Source organism: Pelophylax lessonae, assembly GCF_965119305.1.
Source record: "Pelophylax lessonae genome assembly, chromosome: 4".
NCBI classification, from domain to species: domain Eukaryota; kingdom Metazoa; phylum Chordata; class Amphibia; order Anura; family Ranidae; genus Pelophylax; species Pelophylax lessonae.
In genome coordinates, this window is record NC_138771.1 from 301,244,860 (window position 1) to 301,250,230 (window position 5,371).

Sequence of the window (5,371 nt, forward strand, 5' to 3'; positions counted from 1 at the left end):
AGAGTCTCAGGTGGAGGGGGGTGGCTTTTTTTGCTGCCCCCTGCAAAGTGCCGCCCTAGGCCTGGGCCTTGTTGGCCTAGGCCAAAATACAGCACTGGCTACAGTGAGGCAATAAAGCAGCAGTTAAAGTGACCTGGAAGTCTTACTGTCATACTTGAAGGGTCACAGGACTCAGTATAGATCTTTGAACCAAATCTCATTCACAGCTTTGCTGCAAAGAGAAGGTATAAATACTAGCATGGCCGCAAATTCCCACTTTTAGATCTCTGTCTTCATTCCTTCTGGATGGAGATAAGTCACCTACCCTGTTGTTAATTTTATATATCAGTTTATATATGTCATTACATGAGCCTGAGTAACCAATTGTACACTAGCGCAGTGTTAAACTAATAGTTCTCGTTAGAGTTCCCAAAAGTATAATTTAGTACCATGCTATATTGATCCTGATTTGCCCCAAAGTTCTCTAGAGGCCTGAAATTCATCACTTAAAAATAAATAAAAATGTATATTTTTTGTAGAGATGTTAAAGGATGCAGAAGGAATCATACTTCATAGAAAAGTGAAAATGTAAGGATGATCAAAACGAAGAATTAAAGTAGAATTCCAGCCTAAACCTATCTAGTCTTAAAAACATTCCTTTCCCGTTCCTAACACCTATGCTGACTAACCTGTGTAAAAAAAAGATGTATATATTTACCTATTTTCAGCCCGCTTCAGTCTAGCCACATGACCTGGCTCCCCTGAGTTAGCTAGCGCCAGCTGCAGGGGAAAGGAGGGAGTGCCTACAGCGGCTGGGACATGGGCTAATATGGGTGGCATCACTACTCCCAGAATTCCCAGCCATTGTCAAGGTCCCTCTCTTATCTCCTGCAGCCGCTGCTCACTGACAGAGGGGATCACATGATCGGACCAGAGATGGCTTAAAATAGGTAAGCATGGGGGGGCATTTTCAAGCCTAGTTAGATTTAGGTTGGAATTCCACTTTAAGGTGCTGACAAGAGAAAATTTTACAAACCATTCTTATATTTCAAGTTTTAAAATGCAAAGGGAAAAGGTCACATTCTGTAGCAAACATCAATTATCAGGTGCCCAGACAGGGTCTGTCAGACCTCAATGTCAGGTACTCTCAGTGATGTTCTATCTTTAGTCTCTCTTAGCAAGCTGTTGTCAAAATACGAGTGTAATAAATTAGTTCATAAATCTGCTTGGTAATATGTTCCTGGACTCTATCCAACTCTGCAGACCCTCAACCAAGTGACATCAGACCTGTAAAGAGATCTGATTGTTAATACTTTGTCAAAAAATTACCTAGAAATTCAATTACTGCATTAAAATATTTTCTTGTCATCAGTGTTATTTTGGCATCAAATTTCTACTAAAATGCCAATTTAGTTTTAGTCCCATTTTAGTCATCTGCAATTGTTTTTGTTTTAGTCGGTATTAGTCGACTAAAATCTCTAGTACATTTTAGTCAGCTAAAATGTCCAGTACATTTCAGTCGGCTAAAATCTCTAAAGCATTTTAGTCAACTAAAATCGAATGGGTTTAGTTAAATTGTAACGCATTATTTAAGCGTTTCTCTAGAATTTCCAAACTCATTATATACTCCTGGAGTAAAAAATCTAATATCATGTTATTACTTATGGTATTATTATTTGAAAAAACTCTGGATGGTCTGAGGAGGCCTGTAATGCACAGTGCTCTGGACAGTGATCTGAGGAGGCCTGTAATGCACACAATGCTCTAGACAGTGGTCTGAAGAGGCCTGTAAAGCACACAATGCTTTGCACAGTGGTCTGAGGAGGCATGTAATGCAAAGTGCTCTGGACGGTGGTCTAAGGAGGCCTTTAATGCACACAGTGTTCTGGACATGGTCTGAAGAGGCCTGTAATTCACAGTGCACTGGATGTTGGTCTGAGTAGGCCTGTAATTCACAGTGCTCTGTACAGTGGGCTGAGGAGACCTGCAATGCTGCACAGTGCTCTGGACAGTGGTCTGAGGGGGCCTGCAATGCACAGTGCTCTGGACAGTGGTCTGGGGAGGCCTTTAATGCACACAGTGCTCTGGACATTGAAAATATGAGGAGGAGGCCTGTAATGCATTGCACACAGTGCTCTGGATGGTGATCTGAGGAGGCTTGTAATGCACACAGTGCTCTTGAAGATAGTCTGAGGAGGCCTGTAATTCACAGCGCACTGGACTGTGGCTTGAGGAGGCCTGTAATGCTGCACAGTGCTCTGGGCAGTGGTTTGAGGGGGCCTGTAATGCACAGTACTCTGGACAGTGGTCTGGGGAGGCCTTTAATGCACACAGTACTCTGGACATAGAAAATCTGAGGAGGCGGTCTGTAATGCATTGCACACCGTGCTCTGGATGGTGGTCTGAGGAGGCTTGTAATGCACACAGTGCTCTAGACAGTGGCCTGAGGAGGCCTGTAATGCACACAGTGCTCTGGAAAGTGGTCTGAAGTAAGGCCTGTAATGTACACACTCACAGTGCTCTGCACTTAACGGTCATGAGCCAGGACTTTCGGAAAGCCTGTAATGCACAGTACTGCTTTGGAACGGTCATCTGAGGAGCCCTGTAATGCTGCACAGTGCTAACTGCTAAACTGCTACGAACTTGCTTGCTTGCTGGGAGCGTAAGCACTCACAGGCTCTACACAGATGGAGCTCCTGGGAAATCAGAAGTTCATGTGGGTAAGCGTTCCTCCCTCACATTTTCATTTTGTTTTTGTTCGATAACGAAAACTGAATTGATTTTCGTCATAGTTTTAGTCAGTGGAGGAAAATGTGCTGTACTTTTCATTTAGTTTTTGTCACTGTATAAAGGAATTAACACTGCTTGTCACGTGGTATTCTTTTTTATTTATTCACCCGGGTGCAGGCAGCCCCATTCATGTCCTTAGGGACACAGTGGCTGCACAGACACAGCCGCTACTCCAAATGTGGAAATGCTGCAAGTGCACGTGTGTGTTCCCAAAAGCATACTTGCAACCTGCATGGCTTTAAATTTCAAAAGAGCCAACTTTTCTAAACTGCACTCTGTCAGGTCACCTGTGGCCAGGTGACAACTGCACCCTTTTGGAGGCAGGGGTGCAGCGCAAAGTAGTTAACCCAATAGCAGACTGCTGCGGATGGATCGGGACGTGAGCCCAAGATTCCCCAGGGCGCGGAGTCTAAGACCCAGCAGGTGTTCACCAGAGCCTCTAGTGGTGAGGATGGACTTGGCTGCAGCTGGGCCCAGGTGGCGCTCCATAGGGAGAGAAGGGGAGCAGCCACTCAAGACACACGGAATGGAGATGGGTAAGCCGAGGTCGGGGTACCAGGCAGACGAGGGTAACCAAGGGACAGGCCAAAGGTCAGGGTAACAGGCAAACAGGAATAGTCAGAGACAAGCCAAAGTCGGTACACAGAGAAGTAGATCAAGCACACGGCAAACAGGAAACAGGAAACAAACACTGTTGAAAGTCCATGACACACTCTATACCAAAAGATATTAAATGGGATCAAATTCTAGACTCATTGAACACTGAGGAGTGCTTTTAGATCATAATAAATAAAGGTATCAGCCAGTGCATTCTAATGGGCAACAAATATAAAAGAGCTAAGGCTAAACATGGGTGGTTAAACTTTAAAGGACATATTAAAGGGAATAAAATGGCCTTTAAAAAATAAAAGGCAGAGGGGTCATTGTCGGCATTCCAACACTACAAGGAATGCAATAAGTAGTGTAAGAGTGCAATCAGGACAGAGAGACACATAGCGAATGAGAGAAAAAAAAAAAAAAAGAAGATTCCCAAAAATGTCTTAAATATATTCATAGCAAAAAAATGATGCCAGGGTGTATAGGCCGCATAAAGGATGTGAAACTTGGTTACAAATGACAAAGAAAACCCAACTGTTCTAGATGTATTCTCCTCAGTTTTTACAAAGGAAAAAAAGGGTATAGTAATCAAAACTGAATCATAAGTAACACAACACAGAATGCACCCTTGTGACTAACAGAAGCCAGAGCCAGAAAAAGACTTGAAAAGCCTAATGCAAAATAATCACCAGGACCTAGTGGGTTACATCCAAGAGTCCTGAAAGAACTTAGCCATGTTATAGCCAGACTGTTATTCCTAAGTTTTGTAAAAACAACTTAATGATTGGAATATTATCATTTTGGATAGAGCAAGGGAGGATTATAGCCCCCGTCAGATTTTTTTCACCATCTGTGTCCCATTGCGGTGATTTCCCTTCACTTCCTGTCTCATAGCTAAACAGGAAGTGAGAGAAATCCCTGTAAATCAAGGGAATTCCTTGGTATCCCCCAGGTCAAACTAGTTTACCCATTGAAAGATTTCCCCTCTATTACTTTCCTGGGGACAAACCAAAATTTGGGTAATTTATTTTACTTTACTTTTAATGATAATGGTAAACAGGAATATTAGAGAGGGGGAATCTCCTTAACGGAAGCACAGACAACAATAAAAACTGACATATGTTCTAATCCCTCTCCACTCTATCCAAAACTAAAAAATAAGTTTTGCCTTTAGTTATACTTTAAACTACGTAAGGGGCTCCTTACTGTCAGAGTGATAAAGATGTGGAAGTCACTTGCACAATTGGTGTTGTCAGCACTTCGGTTATTGTGCTGAGAGTGTGCTCTCCGGAACACAAGTGCATTGTGTATACATTTACTTACTGTAGCATGTGGGCATTAAGGTCCATCCACCCTGCTGTCATACATATGAAGTAGACAATTGACAAAGAAAAATATTAAAGGCTCACCTTTTCTAGAAAATACCTTATGCAGTCAAGGGGTCCCTGTAGATATTACAAGTCTGTGTAGCTTTGTAAAATGATCATTCATTTTTTTTTTCTTTACCAATTGGCCATTTAGGTCCCCCTTTAGAAGCCTGGCTAAAAAACTTCTGGTTGGCAACCCCCATGTCCTAATTTGTTGCTGGGACATAAAAAACATTGGATGCTCACTCAGCTTTTCAGATCTGAAAACCAATGGCTTTCGCACTCTGGCAGTGAGACGGGATACGGGGGTTGCTAATTTGTAGTTTTTTAATCAGGCTTCTGAAGTAAAAATAATAATTATTTTACAAGGTGGACATATTTTTTAATAAATACAGGGGCCCCTTGACTGCATAGGCAATTTTCTGGTAAAGGGGAATGTAGCCTTTAAAACAGAAGTCATCCACTGTTCTAAGGGAGGTATAAGGAGTTGCAAGTGGACTGGGTCACCTTCTATTCTGAGCGAAGTAAAAAGGGACAGCAAGGGGAGAGTGTTATAAAACTTGGTTTGGTTATCAATGCAATTATTTTTTAATAGCTTGCCAACTGCATCATGAGAATGTACAGAGGCAAAGCAGCCT